Raw genomic sequence first — 27,654 nt, forward strand, 5'->3', positions numbered from 1 at the left:
GCAGCACGTGAGAGGCAGGGCCGAAGCGCTGCTCCGTGATTGGTCGTTCTGGAGACGCCTGACTTTAGAACTGTCACTTTCGCTTTTGATTACTGTTTGCAGAATCGGTAAAACGCTAGAGAAAATCTGAACGTGTGAGATCTGCGTCACAGATTACAGGTTAGTAGACTACACTGCACAAGAAAAGCGCAGGCAGTGTGCGGAGAATCGGACGATATCACGTAGGTTGGACTATCGCTAAACTTCCAGGTTCTTCGGGAAGTCACTAGACCGCGATTGTGTAATGACTACATCTGATTATTGTGACCTTATTGTAGAACTGCAATCTCCTCTCACCGCATGTCACCCTCTCCTCTGCTCGCCTCTCACCGCATGTCACCCTCTCCTCTGCTCGCCTCTCGCCGCATGTCACCCTCTCCTCTGCTCGCCTCTCGCCGCATGTCACCCTCTCCTCGCCTCTCGCCGCATGTCACCCTCTCCTCGCCTCTCGCCGCATGTCACCCTCTCCTCGCCTCTCGCCGCATGTCACCCTCGCCTCTCGCCGCATGTCACCCTCTCCTCGCCTCTCGCCGCATGTCACCCTCTCCTCTGCTCGCCTCTCGCCGCATGTCACCCTCTCCTCGCCTCTCGCCGCATGTCACCCTCGCCTCTCACCGCATGTCACCCTCGCCTCTCACCGCATGTCACCCTCTCCTCTGCTCGCCTCTCGCCGCATGTCACCCTCTCCTCTGCTCGCCTCTCGCCGCATGTCACCCTCTCCTCGCCTCTCGCCGCATGTCACCCTCTCCTCTGCTCGCCTCTCGCCGCATGTCACCCTCTCCTCGCCTCTCGCCGCATGTCACCCTCGCCTCTCACCGCATGTCACCCTCGCCTCTCACCGCATGTCACCCTCTCCTCTGCTCGCCTCTCGCCGCATGTCACCCTCTCCTCTGCTCGCCTCTCGCCGCATGTCACCCTCTCCTCGCCTCTCGCCGCATGTCACCCTCTCCTCGCCTCTCGCCGCATGTCACCCTCTCCTCTGCTCGCCTCTCGCCGCATGTCACCCTCTCCTCTCCTCGCCTCTCGCCGCATGTCACCCTCTCCTCGCCTCTCGCCGCATGTCACCCTCTCCTCGCCTCTCGCCGCATGTCACCCTCTCCTCGCCTCTCGCCGCATGTCACCCTCTCCTCGCCTCTCGCCGCATGTCACCCTCGCCTCTCGCCGCATGTCACCCTCTCCTCGCCTCTCGCCGCATGTCACCTTCTCCTCGCCTCTCGCCGCATGTCACCCTCTCCTCGCCTCTCGCCGCATGTCACCCTCTCCTCGCCTCTCGCCGCATGTCACCCTCTCCTCGCCTCTCGCCGCATGTCACCCTCTCCTCGCCTCTCGCCGCATGTCACCCTCTCCTCGCCTCTCGCCGCATGTCACCCTCTCCTCGCCTCTCGCCGCATGTCACCCTCTCCTCGCCTCTCGCCGCATGTCACCCTCTCCTCGCCTCTCGCCGCATGTCACCCTCTCCTCGCCTCTCGCCGCATGTCACCCTCTCCTCGCCTCTCGCCGCATGTCACCCTCTCCTCGCCTCTCGCCGCATGTCACCCTCTCCTCGCCTCTCGCCGCATGTCACCCTCTCCTCGCCTCTCGCCGCATGTCACCCTCTCCTCGCCTCTCGCCGCATGTCACCCTCTCCTCGCCTCTCGCCGCATGTCACCCTCTCCTCGCCTCTCGCCGCATGTCACCCTCTCCTCGCCTCTCGCCGCATGTCACCCTCTCCTCGCCTCTCGCCGCATGTCACCCTCTCCTCGCCTCTCGCCGCATGTCACCCTCTCCTCGCCTCTCGCCGCATGTCACCCTCTCCTCGCCTCTCGCCGCATGTCACCCTCTCCTCGCCTCTCGCCGCATGTCACCCTCTCCTCGCCTCTCGCCGCATGTCACCCTCTCCTCGCCTCTCGCCGCATGTCACCCTCTCCTCGCCTCTCGCCGCATGTCACCCTCTCCTCGCCTCTCGCCGCATGTCACCCTCTCCTCGCCTCTCGCCGCATGTCACCCTCTCCTCGCCTCTCGCCGCATGTCACCCTCTCCTCGCCTCTCGCCGCATGTCACCCTCTCCTCGCCTCTCGCCGCATGTCACCCTCTCCTCGCCTCTCGCCGCATGTCACCCTCTCCTCGCCTCTCGCCGCATGTCACCCTCTCCTCGCCTCTCGCCGCATGTCACCCTCTCCTCGCCTCTCGCCGCATGTCACCCTCTCCTCGCCTCTCGCCGCATGTCACCCTCTCCTCGCCTCTCGCCGCATGTCACCCTCTCCTCGCCTCTCGCCGCATGTCACCCTCTGCTCGCCTCTCGCCGCATGTCACCCTCTCCTCTGCTCGCCTCTCGCCGCATGTCACCCTCGCCTCTCGCCGCATGTCACCCTCTCCTCGCCTCTCGCCGCATGTCACCTTCTCCTCGCCTCTCGCCGCATGTCACCCTCTCCTCGCCTCTCGCCGCATGTCACCCTCTCCTCGCCTCTCGCCGCATGTCACCCTCTCCTCGCCTCTCGCCGCATGTCACCCTCTCCTCGCCTCTCGCCGCATGTCACCCTCTCCTCGCCTCTCGCCGCATGTCACCCTCTCCTCGCCTCTCGCCGCATGTCACCCTCTCCTCGCCTCTCGCCGCATGTCACCCTCTCCTCGCCTCTCGCCGCATGTCACCCTCTCCTCGCCTCTCGCCGCATGTCACCCTCTCCTCGCCTCTCGCCGCATGTCACCCTCTCCTCGCCTCTCGCCGCATGTCACCCTCTCCTCGCCTCTCGCCGCATGTCACCCTCTCCTCGCCTCTCGCCGCATGTCACCCTCTCCTCGCCTCTCGCCGCATGTCACCCTCTCCTCGCCTCTCGCCGCATGTCACCCTCTCCTCGCCTCTCGCCGCATGTCACCCTCTCCTCGCCTCTCGCCGCATGTCACCCTCTCCTCGCCTCTCGCCGCATGTCACCCTCTCCTCGCCTCTCGCCGCATGTCACCCTCTCCTCGCCTCTCGCCGCATGTCACCCTCTCCTCGCCTCTCGCCGCATGTCACCCTCTCCTCGCCTCTCGCCGCATGTCACCCTCTCCTCGCCTCTCGCCGCATGTCACCCTCTCCTCGCCTCTCGCCGCATGTCACCCTCTCCTCGCCTCTCGCCGCATGTCACCCTCTGCTCGCCTCTCGCCGCATGTCACCCTCTCCTCTGCTCGCCTCTCGCCGCATGTCACCCTCTCCTCTGCTCGCCTCTCGCCGCATGTCACCCTCTCCTCTGCGCGCCTCTCGCCGCATGTCACCCTCTCCTCTGCTCGCCTCTCGCCGCATGTCACCCTCTCCTCTGCTCGCCTCTCGCCGCATGTCACCCTCTCCTCTGCTCGCCTCTCGCCGCATGTCACCCTCTCCTCTGCTCGCCTCTCGCCGCATGTCACCCTCTCCTCTGCTCGCCTCTCGCCGCATGTCACCCTCTCCTCTGCTCGCCTCTCGCCGCATGTCACCCTCTCCTCTGCTCGCCTCTCGCCGCATGTCACCCTCTCCTCTGCTCGCCTCTCGCCGCATGTCACCCTCTCCTCTGCTCGCCTCTCGCCGCATGTCACCCTCTCCTCTGCTCGCCTCTCGCCGCATGTCACCCTCTCCTCTGCTCGCCTCTCGCCGCATGTCACCCTCTCCTCTGCTCGCCTCTCGCCGCATGTCACCCTCTCCTCTGCTCGCCTCTCGCCGCATGTCACCCTCTCCTCTGCTCGCCTCTCGACGCATGTCACCCTCTCCTCTGCTCGCCTCTCGACGCATGTTACTTCTCTGCTCACCTCTCGCGACGTGTTAACCGCTTCTCTTGCTTGCCTTTGGTGGCATGTTAATCCCTTCTCTTGCTCGCCTCTGGCGGCATTGTTAAAGATGACGCATTTCCTTTGTGTTTGAGGCAATTTTTTTTACATCTTTAACATTTTAAAAATGACCCACTTCTCTGCTCGCCTCTCACGGCGTGTTACCAGCTTCTCTTATTTACCTCTCGTGGCTTGTTACCCGCTTCTCTTGCTCGCCTTTGGCAGAATGTTACCCTCTTCTCTTGCTTGCCTCTGGCGGCATGTTACCCCTTTCTCTTGCTTGCCTCTGGCGGCATGTTAACCCCTTCTCTTGTTCGCCTCTGGCGGCATGTTACCCACATCTCTTGATCGTCTCTGGTGGCATGTTACCCGCTTCTCTTGCTTGCTTCTGACGGCATGTTACCCGCTTCACTTGCTCGCCTCTCGCGGCATGTTAGCCTCCTCACTTGCTCGCCTCTGGGGAATGTTACCTTCTTCTCTTGCTCTTTTCTGGCGGCATGTTAACCACTTCTCTTGCTCGTCTCTGGCGGCATGTTACCCGCTTCTCTTGTTCGCCTCTGGCGGCATGTTACGAGCTTCTCTTGCTCGCCTCAGGCATCATGTTAACCGCTTCACTTGCTCGGGCAGCATGTTAGCCGCTTCTCTTGCTCGCCTCTGGCGTCATGTTACACGCTTCTCTAGCTCGTCTCTGGTGGCATGTTAACCGCTTCTCTTGCTCGCCTCTGGCGGCATGTTAAAGATGACATATTTCCTTTGTGTTTTAGGAATATTTTTTTTACATCTTTAACATTTAAAAAATTACATAAAGGAAAGTGGGCAAATGGCAAAGTTTGTTCACCCTCCATGGTTAGTACCTAGTAGCTCCCCTTTTTCACTTATCACAGCTTTTAAATGCTTTTTGTAGCCAGCCAAGAGTCTTTCAGTTCTTATTTGAATATTCTTCCAGTTCTGTGAGATTCCTGGGTCATCTTGCATGCACTGCTATTCTGGGGTTTAGCCACAAATTTTCAATGCTGTTCACATCAGGGGCATGTGAGGACCATTGTAAAACCTTCAGCTTGCATCTTTGGAGGTAGAGTATTGTGGATTCTGACGTGTGTGTATAGGATCTTTATACATTTGTAGAAGTCATCCTCTTTTCAACTTCAGCTGTTTTTTTACAGATGGTGTTATGTTTGCATCAAGAATTTGTTGAAATTTAATTGAATTTATTTTTCCCCAATGCATAATGGTTGGCGAGATGTTATTTTTCTGAAACTCTGTGCCTCTTTTCTCCATACATACGAGTACATACCTTTGATCATTGTGGCCAAAGAGTTCTATTTTAACCTCATCGGTCCACATGAAATGTTTCCAAAATGCATCAGGTTTGTTTAGATGTTCTTTTGCATACTTCTGATGCTGAATTTTATGTTGAGGACACAGCAGTGTTTTTCTTCTGATGACTCTTCCATGAAGGCCATGTTTGTGCCGGTGTCTCTGTGCAGTAGAACAATGTATCACAACTCCAGAGTCTGCTAAATTTTTCTGAAGGTCTTTTCCAGTCAAGCTGAGGTTCTGAGTTGCCTATCTAGCAATCCTACCATTAGCGGTCAGTGAAATTTTGCGTAGTCTTCCAGACCTTATCTTGATTTTTTCCGTTCCTGTTAACTGCCATTTCTTAATTACATTTTGAACTGAGGAAAGGGCAACTTGAAAACACTTTTCTATCTTCCTGTCCTTTGGAAGTGCATTGAGCTGATGATTGGGTTAGTGCTAAAGGAAAAAAATAAAGAAATAAAAGAAATCCCTTTAATATCTTCTTACGTTGCAAGTGTGAACAAGCTCAGTGTGTCCAGAGCATAAGTGTGAACAGAAGTAAGTCTGTGATTTGTGATTCAGTGAAGAGGTATTTGAGAATCCTGTACCTGTGTGAATTGCTGTGAGTTGCTGAATTGTGAGTTGCTGAATTGTGAGTTGCTGAATTGTGAATTGCTGAATTGTGAATTGCTGAGTGCTTTTCTACCTGTTTAATTTTATTGGGCTTTCTGAACCTATTTTTTTTCTATACATGTTTTCAGTCTCTTATTTTTCTGTGTGTTTAAGGGTTAACAACATTGCACTTAAATCCTGAGGTGAAGCTATACTCACAAGGGGTTAAATTAAGGGTGGGGTTCATAATTAAGGGTTTATAAGTGGCAGCTGGTTGGGGGTTTCAGCCCTTTGGAAGTGCATTGAGCTGTTGGTTGGGTTAGTCCTAAAGGAAAAAAGAAATTCTTTAAATATTTTTACTTTGCGAGTGTGTCCGAAGCATAAGGCTATGTGCACACGTTGCGGATTTGCCTACGGAATTTCTGCTGCAGATTCTTCCCTCTCTTGCCAGAAAACGCAGGTGCGGTTTTGTTGCGTTTTTGCTGGGGTTTTTGATGCGTTTTTTACATGCGGTTTTGTATGCGTTATTGAAAGCTAAATAAAGATCTATTATTGACAAAAAAAAGAGATTTCTGATGTCATTTCTTGTCCAACCTCCTCTTTTACATTTGTCCAACCCACACTCCATTACACACAGATAGACGGACAGATAGATAGAAAGAATTAGATAGATAGAAGGAATGAGGCCGGCGTCACACTAGAGTTTTACGGACGTATGAGAGGCGCAAAAACTACGCTTTGCACATGGACCAATGATTCTCTATGGGGCAGCTCCTATCTGCCGTATATTTCGCAGCTGCATTTTACAGGCGTAGAAAATCGCAGCATGCAATTGAGCATGCGTATTGAGCAAAAATTGAGCATGCAATTGAGCATGCGTATTGAGCAAAAATTCCGCCAATGAAAGTCTTGCCAACCTTGCCAACGGATTACATACAGAACACTGTTTTGGGAACATTTCTGCGTATTGCGCCAGTCAAAAACCTTTTCCTATGCCAAGTGTGACGCCGGCCTGAGATAGATAGAAAGATGTATAGATAGATAGAAGGAATGAGATGCATAGATGTAGATAGATATATGGATAGTTAGGCTACTTTCACACATCAGTTTGTTTCCGTCAGGCAGGATCCGGCAAATTTTTGAAAAAACGGATCCGTTGCAAATAGTGAAAAACTGATGCAACTGATCCGTTTTTGTTTTTTTAAAAAGAGAGCGAAAGGAAAATGTGCATGATTTTAATAGAATCATGCATGAAAAAACTGATTCGGAGGCCAGATTCATCATTTAACATCTCAGTTTCATACGTTTTTCGCCGGATCCGTCGTTTTGCGTTTTTTCGCCGGACAGAAAAACCGTTCGTCTGTATGTGTTTTCCATCCGGCGGAAACAGCTTTTTTGATGGATCCGGCAAAAAACGGATGAAACTTGTGACCATCAGGAGCAATCCGGCGCCAATACAACTCTATGAGGAAAAAACGGATCCAGCAGAAAAAAAAGGATCTTTTTTTTTTTTTCAAAACTCGCCGGATTGTCCTGACGGCAAAAACCTGATGTGTGGAATTAGCCAGATAGATGTATGTATGTATGTATTCTTTCTGTCGCAAACTTCACGGAAATCGCTGATTGGTCTCGCCAGCTGCCTGTCATGGCTGCCGCGACCAATCAGCGACAGGCACAGTCTGATTAGTCCCTTCCCAAACCCCCCCAAGATTGCCTTGTGCAGGCATGTACTACAGAGGACAGCGAATGAACTTCAATCCAATATTGCAGCCAGCATGCAGCCAGCGGGTAAGGAAAGGGTGAATCAAACACCCAAAAACCCCGCCTCCATGGCTGAAGATTGTTCCCTCCTTCAACTTCAGGTGACAGTGTCCCTTTAAACAGGTGCCATTACAACAGGTAATCAGTGGAGGAAAGAGGAGACTCTTAAAGAAGAAGTTACAGGTCTGTGAGAGCCAGAAATCTTGATTGTTTGTTTCTGACCAAATACTTATTTTCCACCATAATATGCAAATAAAATGATAAAAAAACAGACCATGTGATTTTCAGGATTTTTTTTTTTCTCAGTTTGGCTCCCATAGTTGAGGTCTACCTATGATGTAAATTACAAACGCCTCTCATCTTTTTAAGTGGTGGAACTTGCACTATTGCTGACTGACTAAATACTTTTTTGCCCCACTGTATAGTACGTGGGCTTTGTTATATACTCCGTGGGCTGTGCTATATACTACGTGCCCTGTGTTATATACTGCGTGGCCTGTGTTATATACTGGGTGGCCTGTATTAACGCATCGGGTATTCTACAATATGTATTTATGTATGTATACAGCAGCCACATAGTATATAGCACAGGCCACGTAGTATTTGCTATATACTACGTGGCCTCTGCTATATACTATGTGGCTGCTATATACATGCATACAAATTCTAGAGTACCCGATGCGTTAGAATCGGGCCACCATCTCGTCTACTATATTATTGTCTAAGGGTCACTTCCGTCTTTCTGTCTGTCATGGAAATCCCAAGTCGCTGATTGGTCGCTGCCAGGGGCCGTGACCAATGAGCGACGGGCACAGTCTGGCTGTGAAATGGCCGCTCCCTACTCCCCTGCCGTCAGTGCCCGCTCCATACTATCCCCCAGTCAGCGCCCGCCGCCCACATAGCGTTGTAGCAGTCTGTTAAACCGACTGCGTTACACTGCGGCATAACGCGGTGTAGCGCAGTCTGTTAACGCTGCTATTAACACTGTGCCTATGCAGCATCAATAGTAGAAAGATCTAATGTTAAAAATAATAATAAAAAAAAAGTGATATACTCACCTTCCGGGGCCTTTCCCGCTCCTCACAACACTCCGGGCCATGCATTACGGTCTCGCAAGATGATGACGTAGCGCTCTCGCGAGACCGCTACGTCATCATCTTGCGAGACCACAATGCATTCTTGTGACCGGAACGTCACGAGGAGCAACGCTGAATGCCTCGCCTGGATCCGGGGGCCGACGGAAGGCGAGTATAGAACTATTTTTTATTTTAATTTTTTTTTTCTTAACGGGGATATGGTGCCCACACTGCTACATAGTACTTGGGCTGTGTTATATACTACGTGGCTGCTATATATTACGTGGGCTGTGTTATATACTGCGTGGCTGTGCTATCTACTACGTGGCTGTCTGTGTCACGTGGGCTGTGCTATATACTATGTGGCAGCTATATACATGCATATACTGTACATATTCTAGAATACCCGATGTGTTAGAATCCAGCAACCATCTAGTCTATAGATATATCTATAGATATATCCATAGATAGGCCGATGTTGATTAATGAACATATAGAAAAAAAAAACAAAAAACGGAGTGGGCTTCCGAGCAATTTTCTGCGCCAGAGGGGGAAAGCCGATGCCCGGGGGCCAATATTTGTATCCTGGGAAGGGGTTAATACCCATGGCCCCTCCCAAGCTATGAATATCAGCCCGCAGCTGTCTGCGTAGCCTTTACTGGTTATTAAAATAGGGGGACCCCCCCAAATAAATGACATGGGGTCCCCCTATATTTTATAGCTAGAAAGGCTACGCAGACAGCTGCGGGCTGATGCCTAGAGAGGGGCCGTGGATATTGCCCCCTCCCGGCTACAAATACCAGTCCTCAGCTGCCCAGAAATGGCACTAATTCCGGCACTTAGCCCCTCTCTTCTTACTCCCGTGTAGCGGTGGGATATGGGGTAATAAGGGGTTAATGTCATTATTAATCCTACAGTAGGGAAATAGTTAAAAAAAAGACAGCCAGAAAAAAGTATTTTATTATTCTGAGTTTCACCATACTTACCATACTTTAGCACTTGCAAAAAAAGTAAAATAATAAACTGTATACTCCCTATCCGACGCAGTCCAATTAACAACGAGTGTCCCACGATGATCTCCCCTATAGAACAGTGACATCGGGTGATGTCACTGCTCTATAGGACCCTCAGTGACACACTGACAGAAGACAATGGCTTCTGCAGTGCATCACTGAGAGGTTACTAGAGTTCACTGGTCTCACTTTATGGCAAAAGCTGCGTGGGAACTTTTCTCACACAGCAATGCCAAAAGTGAGACTAGGGACTATTTTTTTTTTTACAGCGGCGGAGGAATACAGTACGGAACGATACCTTCCTCCTGTCATTGTATTCCTGGAGCCCCTAGAGAGCAGTCGCATCAGCTGATGCTGCTGTTCTCTATGGGAGAGCTTCGTGGGACACTCGTGGATTTCTGCGGACAGGGAGTATATTGGTTGTTTGTTATTTTAATATTTTTTACAGGTGACACAGGCTTCGGGGATCAAAGTGACAAGTGATGGTGAGTATGTAATCTGTTATATATATATACTGTATGTCTATATGTATGTATTGTATGAATGTAGTATGTATGTAGTATGTATGTATGTAGTATGTATATAGTATGTATGTAGTATGTATGTAGTATGTAGTATGTTTTTTTTTTTTTTTTTTTACATTCAACACATTAGCCGGATAATGGGACTACTACTGTCCCATCATTGGCTAATGTGTCAATCACTGTCATTGTAGCAGGCATCACCCGATGGGACTGGTAGTCCCATCGGACTTTGCCTGCATGCGCACACACCCCACAAGGACCCCCAACAGCCTACCGCAGACCCCCGATTGTCCGGCACAGACCGCCCACAGCCCGGCACAGCTGCCTGCAGCCCGGCACAGACCTCCCTCAGCCCGGCACAGACCCCCCCCGCAGCCCGGCGCAGACCGCCCCCGCAGCTCGGCGCAGAGCCCCCCGCAGCCCGGCACAGAGCCCCGCACAGACGCCCGACAGTCTCGCGATCCCTGCAAACCCCCGCGATCGCCCCGCAGACCACCACAAACACCTGCACACAGACACACGCATCTTCCCCGCATACACAGTCTCCGCCCACACAGTCTCTGCCCACGCACCTCCCACACTCCGCCCACGCACTCTTCCCCCTCCCGATCTGCAGTGTTTCTCAAAGCAAGACCAGAGATATTTTTTAGATCTGCGGTTTTGCTGCGGATGTGCCCGACTCAGTGCAAGTCAATGGGTGCAGAAACGCTACAGATTCGCGCAAATAAATGACATGCTCCTTCTTTTAACTTGCAGCATTAGCACAGCATTTTTTTTTTCCATTGATTTACATTGTACTGTAAATCACTTGCGGATCTGCAGTGTTTCTGCACGGTAAAAAACGCTGCGGATCCGCTGGAAATCCGCAACGTGTGCACATAGCCTAAGTGCGAACGGAAGTAATTGTATGACTTGTGATTCAGTGACTTTGAATTCAGTGAGTTTGCAGGGGAGGAATCACTGAATTGCTGTTTGCATTTTATTAATACTTTATATTTCGTTTTACTTAACATTTCTGTCTGGTGCAATCCCCATTAGGAAATGAGCTCCATAATTGACAATGCCATCCAGTGCACATCTTGCCACATGTATGCAATCCTTAAACAGCCGGTCGAGGGTGCATACTGCTGTGCGAGATGTGAGCACGTTGTGAGTTAGAAGGTCAGTTGCTGAGATCTGAATGTGCAGCTGGCAACACTGAGATCCATAGACAATATGGAAAGGAGTCTTCTGCTCACTGAGCAGACGCTCAATGGGATGCTCCAGTAAAATGATGAAATTCTTTATTGATCCAACGTAGATATGACAAGCCTCATGTATCCTTACAATTTAATTCTCAATTTAGTCAGATCAAAAAGATTATTAATAAAAGGTTACCTATCCTATATGAAGATTACACTCTTATGGATATTTTGAATGATGGCGTTAGTGTGGTAGCGAGGAGGGCACAAACTATTGGAGATATTATTGCCCCCAATTCAATTTTATCCAAGTCTAAATCCAATACATGGCTTGATTGTAAGGGTTTCTTTAACCCCTTAGTGACGGAGCAAATTTGGTACTTAATGACCGAGCCAATTTTTACAATTCTGACCACTGTCACTTCATGAGGTTATAACTCTGGAACGCTTCAACGGATCCCGCTGATTCTGAGATTGTTTTTTCGTGACATATTGTACTTCATGTTAGTGGTAACATTTCTTCGATATTACTTGCGATTATGAAAAAAACGGAAATATAGCGAAAATTTTTTAAATTTTGCAATTTTCAAACTTTGTATTTTTATGCCCTTAAATCAGAGAGATATGTCACGAAAAATAGTTAATAAATAACATTTCCCACATGTCTACTTTACATCAGCACAATTTTGGAAACAAAATTTTTTTTTTGTTAGGGAGTTATAAGGGTTAAAAGTTGACCAGCAATTTCTCATTTTTACAGCACCATTTTTTTTTTAGGGACCACATCACATTTGAAGTCATTTTGAGGGGTCTATATTAACCCTTTACGTGCTTCACAGGAACTGAAACAATGTGGAAGGAAAAAATGAACATTTAACTTTTTTTTGCAAACATTTTAATTCAGAACCATTTTTTTTATTTTCACAAGTGTAAAAACAGAAATGTAACCATAAATTTTGTTATGCAATTTCTCCTGAATACGCCAATACCCCATATGTGGGGGTAAACCACTTTTTGGGCGCACCGCAGAATTTGGAAGTGAAGGAGCGCCGTTTTACTTTTTCAATGTAGAATTGGCTGGAATTGAGATCGGACGCCATGTTGCGTTTGGAGAGCCCCTGATGTGCCTAAATAGTGGAAACCCCCCACATGTGACCCCATTTTGGAAACTAGACCCCCCATGGAACTTATCTAGATGTGTGGTGAGCACTTTGAACCCCCAGGTGCTTCACAGAAGTGTATAACGTAGAGCCGTGAAAATAAAAAAAAAATCACATTTTTTCTACAAAAATGATCTTTTTGCCCCCCAATTTTTATTTTCACAAGGGTAACAGGAGAAATTAGACCACAAAAGTTGTTGTGCAATTTCTCCTGAGTACGTCGATACCCAATATGTGGGGGTAAACCACTATTTGGGCGCACCGCAGAGCTTGGAAGTGAAGGAGTGCCGTTTTACTTTTTCAATGTAGAATTGGCTGGAATTGAGATCGGACGCCATGTCGCGTTTGGAGAGCCCCTGATGTGCCTAAACAGTGGAAACCCCCCACAAGTGACCCCATTTTGGAAACTAGACCCCTTAAGGAACTTATTTAGATGTTTGGTGAGAACTTTGAATGCCCAAGTGCTTCACAGAAGTTTAGAATGCGGAGTCGTGAAAATAAATACTTTTTTTTTCCACAAAAAAAGATTTTTTAGCCAAGTTTTTATTTTCACAAGGGTAACAAGAGAAATTGGACCCCAAAAGTTGTTGTCCAATTTGTCCTGAGTATGCTGGTACCCCATATGTGGGGGTAAACCACTGTTTGGACGCACGGCAGAGCTCGGAAGGGAAGGAGCGCCGTTTTGGAATGCAGACGTTGATAGAATGGTCTGTGGGCGTTATGTTGCGATTGCAGAGCCCCTGATGTACCTAAACAGTAGTAACCCCCCACAAGTGACCCCGTTTTGGAAACTAGACCCCCAAGGAACTTATATAGATGTGTGGTGAGAACTTTGAATGCCCAAGTGCTTCACAGAAGTTTATAATGCAGAGTCATGAAAAAAAAAAAAAAAATTTTTCCGCAAAAAAGATTTTTTAGCCCCCAAGTTTTTATTTTCACAAGGGTAACAAGAGAAATTGGACCCCAAAAGTTGTTGTCCAATTTATCCCGAGTACGCTTATGCCCCATATGTGGGGGTAACCCACTGTTTGGGCGCACGGCAGAGCTCAGAAGGGAGGGAGCACCATTTGACTTTTTGAGCGCAAAATTGGGTGTCGTGTTTGGAGACCCCCTGATGTACCTAAACAGTGGAAACCCCCCAATTCTAGCTCCAACCCTAACCCCAACACACCCCTAACCCTAATCCCAACCCGATTCATAATCCTAATCACTAACCCTAACCATAATCACAACCCTTACCCCAAAACAACCCTAATGTCAACCCTAACCATAACCCTAATCAAAACCCTAAATCCAACACACCCCTAATCCTAATCTCAACCCTAACCTCAAACCTAACCCTAATCCCAATACACCCCTAATCACAACCCTAACCTTAACCCTCATCCCAAACCTAACCCTAATCCCAAGCGTAACCCTAATGCCAACCCTAACCCTAATACCAACCCTAATCCAAACCCTAACCCTAATCCCAACTCTAACCCTAACTTTAGCTCCAACCCTAGCCCTATGGCTACTTTCACACTTGTGTCGTTTGGCATCCGTTGTTTTGGACAAAAAACGGATCCTGCAAATATGCCCGCAGGATGCGTTTTTTTGCCCATAGACTTGTATTGCCGACGGATCGTGATGGATGGCCACACGTCGCGTCCGTCGTGCACTGGATCAGTTGTGTTTTGGCGGACCGTCAGCACAAAAAATCTTTCAATGTAACGTTTTTTTGTACGTCACGTCCGCCATTTCTGACCGCATGCGTGGCCGTAACTCCGCCCCCCTCCTCCCCAGGACATAGATTGGGCAGCGGATGCGTTGAAAAACTACATCCGCTGCCCACGTTGTGCACAATTTTCACAACGTGCGTCGGTATGTCGGGCCGACGCATTACGACGGCCCCGTACCGACGTAAGTGTGAAAGAAGCCTAACTCTAAATTTAGCCCCAACCCTAACTCTAAATTTAGCCCCAAGCCTAGCCCTAAATTTAGCCCCAACCCTAACCCTAAATTTAACCCCAACGCTAAATTTAGCCCCAACCCTAACCCTAAATTTAGCCCCAACCCTAACCCTAGCCCTAACCCTAATTTTAGCCCCAACTGCTTTCTCCTGCCGGCTGACAGATGGCGGGCGCACTGCGCATGCGTCCACCATTTTCTTTCCCCATGAAGACGCCGGCGGGCAGGAGAGGACGCAGGAGGACCCAGGGACACCGGTAAGTATGATAGGGTCCCCGAATCCCCCTATTTCTCTGTCCTCTGATGTGTGATCACATCAGAGGACAGAGAATTACACATTACTTTTTTTTTTTTTTTTTTCAGTTAATTACCGGCGATCGCAAAACAGTGGTCGGTAAAATCGACCCCGATCATGTTCTTTGGGGTCTCGGCTACTCCAGCAGCCGAGACCCCAAAGATTCTCCCGGTGCCAGCCGGCGGGCGCACTGACCCTTTTCACATCACATCGGAGGACAGAGAAATTAAAAAGAAATCACGTGTTTTTTTTTTTTTTTGCGATCGCCGGTAAACGGTTAATTACTGGCGATCGCAAAAGCGGGGTCGGTAAAAAAAACCCCGAATCATGTTCTCTGGGATCTTGGCTACCCCTGGCAGCCGAGACCCCGGAGAAAATCGGACTCTGGGGGGAGCTATTTACTTTTTCCACAGCGCCGTTAATTAACGGCGCTGTGGTTTAAGTACCCTTAACTGCCGCCGTTAAAAGGCGTATCAGCAGTCGTTAAGGGGTTAAATTCGGTACTTCCGCATGTAGCACGTGTGCACATTCGCATTTGGGCAGTACTTTTCAAAACTCAGAAAAAAATAGAAATTATAATATAAATAGTTTCATTAATTGTCATACTAAAAACGTAGTATACAATATAGATTGTGTGGCATGTCAAGTATCTTATATAGGTTGCACGACATGCAAACTAAAAACGCGTGTCATTGAACATCTTAGGGATGTGAACGGTTGTAACATAACAAATAGAAATATCTCAATGGTCTCTAGACATTTTGTTGTCAAGCATAATGGTGATACTACAGCCCTTAGAATTCATGGCATTGAGAAAATTCACTTATAGCCGCGGGGGTGATATTAAGAGACGTTTACTCACCAGAGAGGCTTTCTGGATATATAACCTGAATACCCGGTTCCCCGCGGGTTTGAACAAAAGGAATGAAATTTTGTACCATTATTATTTTATTGTTTATATTTTAATAACTGTTCTCACGTTTTCATGTGTTGTTTTATAATTGCATTTGGATTTTTTGACATACGAGATTTCAGGACCTTCCAGTTTGTCATGTGACTATTGATTGGTATGTGATAGGTCCAGTGATGCTATATATGTAGCATTCATTTGTGACATTGTATGGGCATGAGTAAGATCTATAGTGATCGAAACACATTGCCATAATCCATGTAATCACCTGTTTCTATCCACTATCTGTAAAGGTACCGTCACACTGAACGATATCGCTAGCGATCCGTGACGTGGCAGCGTCCTGGCTAGCGATATCGTTCAGTTTGACACACAGCAGCGATCAGAATCCTGCTGTGATGTCGTTGGTCGCTGCAGAAAGTCCAGAACTTTATTTCGTCGCTGGACTTTCTGCTGACATCGCTGAATCGGCGTGTGACGCCGATTCAGCAATGTCTTCGCTGGTAACCAGGGTAAACATCGGGTTACTAAGCACAGGGCCGCGCTTAGTAACCCGATGTTTACCCTGGTTACCAGCGTAAAAGTAAAAAAAAAAAACAAACACTACATACTTACCTTCCGCTGTCTGTCCCTCGGCGCTCTGCTTCTCTGCCCTGTGTAAGCACAGCGGCCGGAAAACAGAGCGATGACGTCACTGCTGTGCTTTCCGGCCGCTGTGCTTACACAGGGCAGAGAAGCAGAGCGCCGAGGGACAGACAGCGGAAGGTAAGTATGAAGTGTTTTTTTTTTTTTACTTTTACGCTGGTAACCAGGGTAAACATCGGGTTACTAAGCGCGACCCTGCGCTTAGTAACCCGATGTTTACCCTGGTTACCGGCATAGTTGGTTGCTGGAGACCTATTTGTGTGACAGCTCTCCAGCGACCAAACAGCGACGCTGCAGCGATCCGGATCGTTGTCGGTATCGCTGCAGCGTCGCTTAGTGTGACGGTACCTTAAGGATTATCCTTTTATATCTATGTTGGATCAATAAAGAATTTCATCATTTTACTGGAGCTGGAGTATCCACGTTTTTCGTAAATTTCTGCTGCTTGGCGTCTGGGTCAGGACGAATCTCCTTGCTCCGTGCTTGATGAACTGGTTGGTGAGCTGGCTACGGCTTTTTAGCTGATTTTTTTTCTTGTTTGCTCAGTGGGATAGATGTGGGGGAGGATGGTAGTAAGGAACTGCTGTACAGAGAGGCAGCTAGCTGGGTGACAGCTGGAAGGCTTGGTAGAGGGAAGAGTGCCAGGGAGGCTAGTCCTGATCTGGCACACCCCAATAAGTTTGCTAAGTTGGCAGATGAGGGGGTGTCACTGCTAGGGTAGCACTGCTGCAGCCAGGCATGTCCTCTGAGAGCCGGAGGAGTGTCTGCTCTAGTAAGGGGGGAAAGCAGGGCAGGCCGGACAGGTGCTGGTAGTGGGGGATTCAATTATTACGGGCAATCTGTCACAAAGACAGGGTTCATTAAACAGTGTGCTGCCTACCTGGCGCTCGAGTCCGACACATTGCTGATCGGGTGGACAGATTACTGGGAGGGGCTGGTGAGGACCCAGCGGTCATGGTGCACATTGGCACAAATGACAAAGTTAGAGGTACTGTAGGTAGAAGATCCTTAAAAATTATTTCAGGGAATTAGGCTGTAAGCTTAAAGCAAGGACCTCCAACGTGGTATTTTCTGACATGCTGCCTGTACCAAGTGCCACACCAGAGAGGCAACGGGAGATTATGGAGGTTAATAAGTGGCTTAAGAATTGTTGTAGGAAGGAGGGGTTTGGGTTCCAGGAGAGCTGATCTGACTTCTCAGTTGGCTATAGGTTCTAGGGAGGGGCTGCACCTCAATGTGGAAGGTGCAGCTGTTCTGGGTGAGAAAATGGCTAGAAGGTTGGGGGAGTGTTTAAACTAGGGATTGGGGGAGGGTATTAGTGCAGATAGTGACTAGGCACAAATAAAGAAATTGGGGTGGCATGGGGGTGGGCTTACAACAGTTAATAATTTAAAGGGAACCTGTCACCCCCAAAATCGACGATGAGCTAAGCCCACCAGCATCAGGGGCTTATCTACAGCATTCTGGAATGCTGTAGATAAGCCCCCGATGTATCCTGAAAGATAAGAAAAAGAGGTTATATTATACTCACCTGGGTGGGCAGTCCGATTCGATGGGCGTCGCGGTCCAGGGCCTCCCATCTTATGATGACGTCCTCTTCTTGTCTTCACACTGCGGCTCCGGCGCAGGCGTACTTCATCTGCCCTGTTGAGGGCAGAGCAAAGTACTGCAGTGCGCAGGTGCCAGGCCTCTCTGACCTTTCCCAGCGACTGCGCACTGCAGTACTTTGCTATGCCCTCAACAGGGCGTATAAAGTACACCTACACAGGAGCTGCGGCAGGAAGCAAAGAAGAGGACGTCATCATATGAAGATGGGAGGCGCCGGACCGCAACACCCATCGGACTGGACCGCATCGGGACTGCCCCTGGGTGAGTATAATCTAACTTGTTTTTCTTATCTTTCAGGTTACATCGGGGGCTTATCTACAGCATTACAGAATGCTATAGATAAGCCCCTGATGGCGGTGGCCGCAGTTTATATATACGAAATATGAGGTGACAGATTCCCTTTAATATTAGCTGTTCCTGTGTCTACCTCTTTAAGAAACCGAGTGAGTCAACCTACTACAAAATCTCTATATCTTTAGTATGGGGAAAATAAGTGTTTGATACACTGCCAATGTGTATACAGTGGCGACCAAAAGTTTTGCTTTTTTTTTTTTAAAGTGTGATTACTTCTGTCTGGTTGTTGTGATGCTATTTTCCTGGTGATGAATTGAAAGTGCATGAAGTTGTCATCGTGCAAAACCTTAATTTTATTCAAAATGCTTTAGAATATAGGTATGGTCATTTATCTAAAAGAAAACTGACTGCCAAAAGTTTTGCATATACTAATTTTTGATCACTACATAGAGAGTAATTCTTTGTTTACAATGCCATTACTTGATATTTTGTAGCATAACCTCTTGCCTTTATTACTGCACCACATATACGGGGCATTGAAGCCACTAGGGTATTTGAGACATTCTGAGGGATTTGTTGTATTCCATTTAGAAATCTGCAAATAATTCCTCTTTATTGCTATGGGTATGGGCCCCAACTCATCACCCCAACTCATACCAAAAGTGCTCTATAGGGTTTAAATCAAGTGATTGGCTTGGCCATTGCAACAGGTGAACATTTTTCTTTGCTAACCAGTTTTTCACTAAATTGGGTTGTGCTTAGGATCATTGTCTTGCTGCAACTTCCAGCCCCTGCCTACTTTGGTTTTACCTTGTGGCAGTATTACATTCTCCAGTATATCATTGTACATGGTAGCATTTATCTTTCCATCATTTCTATGCAGAGGGCCAATGACAGATGCAGAAAAGCAGCCTGAAACCATTACATTGCCACCACCATGTTTCACTGTAGGTGTTTGGTACCTTACGTCATTACGTTTTCTAATTGAGCGGTGTATATATAGTGCTGTCTGTCACTACCAAACAGATTGAACTTGGATTCATTTGACCACAACACCTTAGACCAATCTGTCCATTGGCTGTATTATTTGGCAAACTCAACTCAGACTTTTGATTCTTAGCAGAGATGAAAGACTTCTTGACTGGAACTCGTGCATTCAATACTACTTTTGCCTGACTTCACTCTCAGAATAATAAGCTTTCTGACATCTGTTGATAATTTTGGCTTTGTCTTTGCCATGTTTTAACACAAAAGCAAGAAAAAAATAAAAATGTTAGGCAAAATTCGACTATCCATGACAAAATACTCAAAACCTTTGGCCCATCAAATGTTGAAAACTAACACATAACGGGATAGTACAATGTCAAACACAATTTTCATCCTTATAGCTGACAACCATTTGCTTCCGGTTTACTGAAATCACCAAGATAATGGCATAACAACAACAGATAGAAGTAATCACACTTTTTTTTAAAAAAAAAAGCAAAACTTTTGGTCACTACAATAATTTTCTGAGAGAAGTACTTCATTTTCTGGAACAATTTCAAGTGTGCTAACACGTTTCGCCATGACTGTATACAGTATGTGTGTGTATATAAGGGAACACTAAAATACCACATCCTAGACATCACTGAAATATTCCAGTTGCAAATCTTTAATCATTTAATCAGTAGTGAGTGTAGCCTCCACGTGCCTGTATGACCTCCCTACAATGCCTTGGCACGCATCGGATGAGGCGATGGATGTTCTCCTGAGCGATCTCCTCCCACAGGAGTAAAGCATCAGTCAAGTTCTGATCTGTTTGTTACTGGATGGAACAAGACATGATGTCCCAGATAGTCTTGATTGGATCCAGGTCTGGGGAACAGGCAGACCAGTCCATAGCATCAACGCCTTCATCATGCAGGAACTGCTGACACACTTCAGCCACCTACGGCGGACTCACTGCTCCTGCATATGGTCTCGAAATGGGCCTGAGGATCTCATCCTGGTACCTAATGGCAGTCAGGGTAACTCTGGCTAGCACATGAAGATCTGTGCAACCTTCTAAATAAATGCCTCCACACACCATTACTGACCCACTGCCAAATCCGTCATGCTGAAGGATGTTGTAGGCATCAGAACGTTATCCATAGCATCTCCAGACTCTATATCACATTTGTCACATGTGACATGTGTTCAGTGTGATCCTTATCTCATCCGTGAAGAACACAGGGCGCCATTGTTGAATCTTGGCCTTCTCTGGTAAATGCCAGTCGCCCTTCACGGTGCTGGGCTGTAAACACAACATCCACTTGTAGACGTCGGGCTCTCATACCACCCTTATGGAGTCTCTTTCTCACAGTTTGAGCAGACACATGGAGGTTAGTGGCCTGCTGAAGGTAATTTTGCAGGTCTCTGGCACTGCTCCTCTTGTTCCTCCTTGCACAAAAGAGGCGGTAGCAGCCCTGCTGCTCTGTTGTTCCCTTCCTATGGCCCCCTCCACGTCTCCTGGTGTACTGGCCTGTCTCTTGGTATCTGCTCCATGCTCTGGACTCCGTGCTATTAAACACAGATACCCTTCTTGCCACAGCTCGCATTGATGGGTTATCCTGTATGAGCTGCACTACCTGAGCAACTTCTGTGGGTTGTAGACACATGCTACTGTACACTAGCTGTAGGGGTGAGAAATTGGCAAAAGTGGACAAAAAGGATGACTGCAGAGACCCGTGTGTCATAAACAGTGCCTTCCCCCCTACCTCCAATCCCGAAATAAAAAAACAGACAGGCCTGGATGGGATTAACAGGTTGGTCAGTTTATTAATTGAAAAGTAGAGAAGGGCAATTACAATTCGCAACGGACTCATCGCTAAAGGCCCCGTCGATGACCGCTGGGCAAGCAAGCCGATGAGAGGTTACGAACCTTTGCCCCCCTCTACCTACCACTGTGATGTGATAAAAAGCATAATTTTTTTTGTTAAATAATTAAACATCTATATATATAATTGTCTAAGGGGTACTTTCGTCTTTCTGTCGGCAACTTCCGTAACGGAAATCCCATATTGCTGATTGGTCTCGCCAGCTGCCTGTCATGGCTGCCGCGACCAATCAGCGACGGGCACAGTCTGATTAGTCCCTCCCCTATTCCCCTGCAGTCAGTGCCCGGTGCCCGCTCCGTAATCCCCTTCAGTCACCGCTCACACAGGGTTAATGCCAGCGGTAACGGGCCACGGGTACCGCACTCTGTTACCGCTGCTATTAACCCTGTGTGTCCCCAACTTTTTTACTATTGATGCTGCCTAAGCAGCATCAATAGTAAAAATATGTAATGTTAAAAATAATAAAAAATCAAAAAACCTGCTATTCTCACCTTCCGTCGTCCGACGATGCGCTGGCCGCCATCTTCCGTTACCAGAGATGCATTGTGAAATTACCCAGAAGACTTAGCGGTCTCGCGAGATGGCGGCAGCCGCGCGCGCATCGCCAGAGTTTCGCTGGATCTCGGGGTGAGTATATAACTATTTTTTATTTTAATTATTTTTTTTTTAACAGGGATATGGTGCCCACACTGCTAAATACTGCATGGGCAGTGCTATATACCGCGTGGCTGCTATATACTACATGGGCAGTGTTATATACTCCATGGGCTGTATGATATACTCCGTGGGCTGTGCTATATATTACGTGGCCAGTGTTATATACTGCGTGGGCTGTGTTATATACTGCGTGGCTGCTATATACTGCGTGGCTGCTATATACTGCGTGGCTGCTATATACTACATGGGCTGTGTGATATACTCCGTGGGCTGTGCTATATACTACGTGCCCTGTGTTATATGTTACGTGGGCTGTGTTATATACTGCGTCGCCTGTGTTATATACTGCGTGGCTGCTATATAGTACGTTGGCTGTGTTATATACTCCGTGGGCTGTGTGATATACTACGTGCCCTGTGTTATATACCGCGTGGCCTGTCTTATATACTGCGTGGCTGCTATATACTGTGTGGGTTGTGTTATATAGTATGTGGGCTGTGTTATATACTGTTTGGGCTGTGTTATATACTGCGTGGCCACTGTTATATACTGCGTAGCCTGTATTAACGCATCGGGTATTCTACAATATGTATGTATGTATATAGCAGCCACATAGTATATAGCACAGGCCACACAGTATTTGCTATATACTACGTGGCCTCTGCCATATACTATGTGGCTGCTATATACCATATATACTCGAGTATAAGCTGAGATTTTCAGCCCAAATTTTTGGGCTGAAAGTGCCCCTCTCGGCTTATACTCGAGTCAAGGTGGGTGGCAGGGTCGGCGGGTGAGGGGGTGAGGGCGCTGAGGCATACTTACTGCTTCCAGCGATCCTGGCGCTCCCCGCCTGTCCCACGGTCTTCGGTGCTGCAGTTCTTCCACTGTTCAGCGGTCACGTGGGACTGCTCATTAGAGAAATGAATAGGCGGCTCCACCTCCCATAGGGGTGGAGCCACATAATCATTTCTCTAATCAGCGGTAACGGTGACCGCTGATAGAGGAAGAAGCTGCGGCACCGAAGACCAGCTGTGCGGGAGAAGGAGCCGGACGCCGGGACCAGGTAAGTATCGCATATTTATCTGTCCCCGTTCCAGCTGCGGGCGCCGCTCCATCTTCCTGGCGTCTCTCCGCTCTGACTGTGCAGGTCAGAGGGCGCGATGACGCATATAGTGTGCGCGGTGCCCTCTGCCTGATCAGTCAGAGCGGAGAGACGCCGGGAGCTGCAAGCAAGAGAGGTGAGTATGGCTTTTTTTTTTTTATTGCAGCAGCAGCAATGGCACAGATTTATGTGGAGCATCTATGGGGAAATATGAACGGTGCAGAGCACTATATGGCACAGCTATGGGGAAATATGAACGGTGCAGAGCACTATATGGCACAGCTATGGAGAAATATGAACGGTGCAGAGCACTATATGGCACAGCTATGGGGAAATATGAACGGCGCAGAGCACTATATGGCACAGCTATGGGGAAATATGAACGGCGCAGAGCACTATGGCACAGCTATGGGGAAATATGAACGGTGCAGAGCACTATATGGCACAGCTATGGGGAAATATGAACGGTGCAGAGCACTATATGGCACAGCTATGGGGAAATATGAACGGCGCAGAGCACTATATGGCACAGCTATGGGGAAATATGAACGGCGCAGAGCACTATATGGCACAGCTATGGGGAAATATGAACGGCGCAGAGCACTATATGGCACAGCTATGGGGAAATAATGAACGGTGCAGAGCACTATATGGCAGAGCTATGGGGCAATAATGAACGGTGCAGAGCACTATATGGCACAGCTATGGGGAAATATGAACGATGCAGAGCACTATATGGCACAGCTATAGGGAAATATGAACGGTGCAGAGCACTATATGGCACAGCTATGGGGCAATAATGAACGGTGCAGAGCACTATATGGCACAGCTATGGGGCAATAATGAACGGTGCAGAGCACTATATGGCACAGCTATGGGGCAATAATGAACGGTGCAGAGCACTATATGGCACAGCTATGGGGAAATATGAACGGTGCAGAGCACTATATGGCACAGCTATAGGGAAATATGAACGGTGCAGAGCACTATATGGCACAGCTATGGGGCAATAATGAACGGTGCAGAGCACTATATGGCACAGCTATGGGGAAATATGAACGGTGCAGAGCACTATATGGCACAGCTATGGGGAAATATGAACGGTGCAGAGCACTATATGGCACAGCTATGGGGAAATATGAACGGTGCAGAGCACTATATGGCACAGCTATGGGGCAATAATGAAATGCAGTGCAGAGCTATAGTGCTATATGGCACAGCTATGGGGAAATATGAACGGTGCAGAGCACTATATGGCAGCTATGGGGAAATATGAACGTGCATAGCACAGCTATGGGGAAATATGAACGGTGCAGAGCACTATATGGCACAGCTATGGGGAAATATGAACGTGCATAGCACAGCTATGGGGAAATATGAACGGTGCAGAGCACTATATGGCACAGCTATGGGGAAATATGAACGGTGCAGAGCACTATATGGCACAGCTATGGGGAAATATGAACGGTGCAGAGCACTATATGGCACAGCTATGGGGAAATATGAACGTGCATAGCACAGCTATGGGGAAATATGAACGGTGCAGAGCACTATATGGCACAGCTATGGGGAAATATGAACGGTGCAGAGCACTATATGGCAGAGCTATGGGGCAATAATGAACGGTGCAGAGCACTATATGGCACAGCTATGGGGAAATATGAACGGTGCAGAGTACTATATGGCACAGCTATAGGGAAATATGAACGGTGCAGAGCACTATATGGCACAGCTATGGGGCAATAATGAACGGTGCAGAGCACTATATCGCACAGCTATGGGGCAATAATGAACGGTGCAGAGCACTATATGGCACAGCTATGGGGAAATATGAACGGTGCAGAGCACTATGGCAGCTATGGGGAAATATGAACGTGCATAGCACTATATGGCACAGCTATGGGGAAATATGAACGGTGCAGAGCACTATATGGCACAGCTATGGGGAAATATGAACGGTGCAGAGCACTATATGGCACAGCTATGGGGAAATAATGAACGGTGCAGAGCACTATATGGCACAGCTATGGGGAAATATGAACGGTGCAGAGCACTATATGGCACAGCTATGGGGCAATAATGAACGGTGCAGAGCACTATATGGCACAGCTATGGGGCAATAATGAACGGTGCAGAGCACTATATGGCAGAGCTATGGGGCAATAATGAACGGTGCAGAGCACTATATGGCACAGCTATGGGGAAATATGAACGGTGCAGAGTACTATATGGCACAGCTATAGGGAAATATGAACGGTGCAGAGCACTATATGGCACAGCTATGGGGCAATAATGAACGGTGCAGAGCACTATATCGCACAGCTATGGGGCAATAATGAACGGTGCAGAGCACTATATGGCACAGCTATGGGGAAATATGAACGGTGCAGAGCACTATGGCAGCTATGGGGAAATATGAACGTGCATAGCACTATATGGCACAGCTATGGGGAAATATGAACGGTGCAGAGCACTATATGGCACAGCTATGGGGAAATATGAACGGTGCAGAGCACTATATGGCACAGCTATGGGGAAATAATGAACGGTGCAGAGCACTATATGGCACAGCTATGGGGAAATATGAACGGTGCAGAGCACTATATGGCACAGCTATGGGGCAATAATGAACGGTGCAGAGCACTATATGGCACAGCTATGGGGCAATAATGAATGGTGCAGAGCACTATATGGCACAGCTATGGGGAAATATGAACGGTGCAGAGCACTATATGGCAGCTATGGGGAAATATGAACGTGCATAGCACTATATGGCACAGCTATGGGGAAATATGAACGGTGCAGAGCACTATATGGCACAGCTATGGGGAAATATGAATGGTGCAGAGCACTATATGGCAGCTATTGGGAAATATGAACGGTGCAGAGCACTATATGGCACAGCTATTTTGTTAAATATGAACGGTGCAGAGCACTATATGGCACAGCTATGGGGAAATAATGAACGGTGCAGAGCACTATATGGCACAGCTATGGGGAAATAATTATCTATTTTTATTTTTGAAATTCACCGGTAAATGCTGCATTTCCACCCTAGGCTTATACTCGAGTCAATAAGTTTTCCCAGTTTTTTTGTGGCAAAATTAGGGGGGTCGGCTTATACTCGAGTATATACGGTAAATACATACATACAGTGGGGCAAAAAAGTATTTAGTCAGTCAGCAATAGTGCAAGTTCCACCACTTAAAAAGATGAGAGGCGTCTGTAATTTACATCATAGGTAGACCTCAACTATGGGAGACAAACTGAGAAAAAAAAAATCCAGAAAATCACATTGTCTGTTTTTTTAACATTTTATTTGCATATTATGGTGGAAAATAAGTATTTGGTCAGAAACAAAATTTCATCTCAATACTTTGTAATATATCCTTTGTTGGCAATGACAGAGGTCAAACGTTTTCTGTAAGTCTTCACAAGGTTGCCACACACTGTTGTTGGTATGTTGGCCCATTCCTCCATGCAGATCTCCTCTAGAGCAGTGATGTTTTTGGCTTTTCGCTTGGCAACACGGACTTTCAACTCCCTCCAAAGGTTTTCTATAGGGTTGAGATCTGGAGACTGGCTAGGCCACTCCAGGACCTTGAAATGCTTCTTACGAAGCCACTCCATTGTTGCCCTGGCGGTGTGCTTTGGATCATTGTCATGTTGAAAGACCCAGCCACGTTTCATCTTCAATGCCCTTGCTGATGGAAGGAGGTTTGCACTCAAAATCTCATGATACATGGCCCCATTCATTCTTTCATGTACCCGGATCAGTCGTCCTGGCCCCTTTGCAGAGAAACAGCCCCAAAGCATGATGTTTCCACCACCATGCTTTACAGTAGGTATGGTGTTTGATGGATGCAACTCAGTATTCTTTTTCCTCCAAACACGACAAGTTGTGTTTCTACCAAACAGTTCCAGTTTGGTTTCATCAGACCATAGGACATTCTCCCAAAACTCCTCTGGATCATCCAAATGCTCTCTAGCAAACTTCAGACGGGCCCGGACATGTACAGGCTTAAGCAGTGGGACACGTCTGGCACTGCAGGATCTGAGTCCATGGTGGCGTAGTGTGTTACTTATGGTAGGCCTTGTTACATTGGTCCCAGCTCTCTGCAGTTCATTCACTAGGTCCCCCCGCGTGGTTCTGGGATTTTTGCTCACCGTTCTTGTGATCATTCTGACCCCACGGGGTGGGATTTTGAGTGGAGCCCCAGATCGAGGGAGATTATCAGTGGTCTTGTATGTCTTCCATTTTCTAATTATTGCTCCCACTGTTGATTTCTTCACTCCAAGCTGGTTGGCTATTGCAGATTCAGTCTTCCCAGCCTGGTGCAGGGCTGCAATTTTGTTTCTGGTGTCCTTTGACAGCTCTTTGGTCTTCACCATAGTGGAGTTTGGAGTCAGACTGTTTGAGGGTGTGCACAGGTGTCTTTTTATACTGATAACAAGTTTAAACAGGTGCCATTACTACAGGTAATGAGTGGAGGAAAGAGGAGACTCTTAAAGAAGAAGTTACAGGTCTGTGAGAGCCAGAAATCTTGATTGTTTGTTTCTGACCAAATACTTATTTTCCACCATAATATGCAAAAAAAATGATAAAAAAACAGACAATGTGATTTTCTGGATTTTTTATTCTCAGTTTGTCTCCCATAGTTGAGGTCTACCTATGATGTAAATTACAGACGCCTCTCATCTTTTTAAGTGGTGGAACTTGCACTATTGCTGACTGACTAAATACTTTTTTTCCCCACTGTACATACATATTCTAGAATACCCGATTCGTTAGAATCGGGCCACCAATCTAGTTCTAACAAGAATAGTGCAGCACACTCACAAGTTTATAAGGGAGGGAGGGTGGGACAACTGTTTCCAAGGGTCAGCTAGGGAGAAATTTGGAGGCACTGG

The 27,654-nt window shown here is 47.8% G+C and overlaps 1 protein-coding gene across 5 annotated transcripts in view; it reads left to right on the plus strand.

The window, feature by feature from the left end:
- Window positions 1-37: 37 nt before the first annotated feature.
- The window catches only part of STAT1 (signal transducer and activator of transcription 1), a 1,428,390-nt gene continuing 1,400,773 nt past the window's right edge, over window positions 38-27,654 (plus strand). For 2 of the 5 annotated variants that reach the window (XM_069733808.1, XM_069733811.1), the window contains exon 1: window positions 46-159. The gene's annotated coding sequence lies outside the window, so the exon portion shown is untranslated. Of the gene's footprint in view, window positions 222-27,654 lie in introns of all 5 variants that reach the window. The other 3 variants (XM_069733809.1, XM_069733812.1, XM_069733810.1) reach the window with 2 other exon arrangements.

The sequence above is a fragment of the Ranitomeya imitator genome, chromosome 7 (genome assembly GCF_032444005.1).
Source record: "Ranitomeya imitator isolate aRanImi1 chromosome 7, aRanImi1.pri, whole genome shotgun sequence".
Lineage (NCBI taxonomy): Eukaryota > Metazoa > Chordata > Amphibia > Anura > Dendrobatidae > Ranitomeya > Ranitomeya imitator.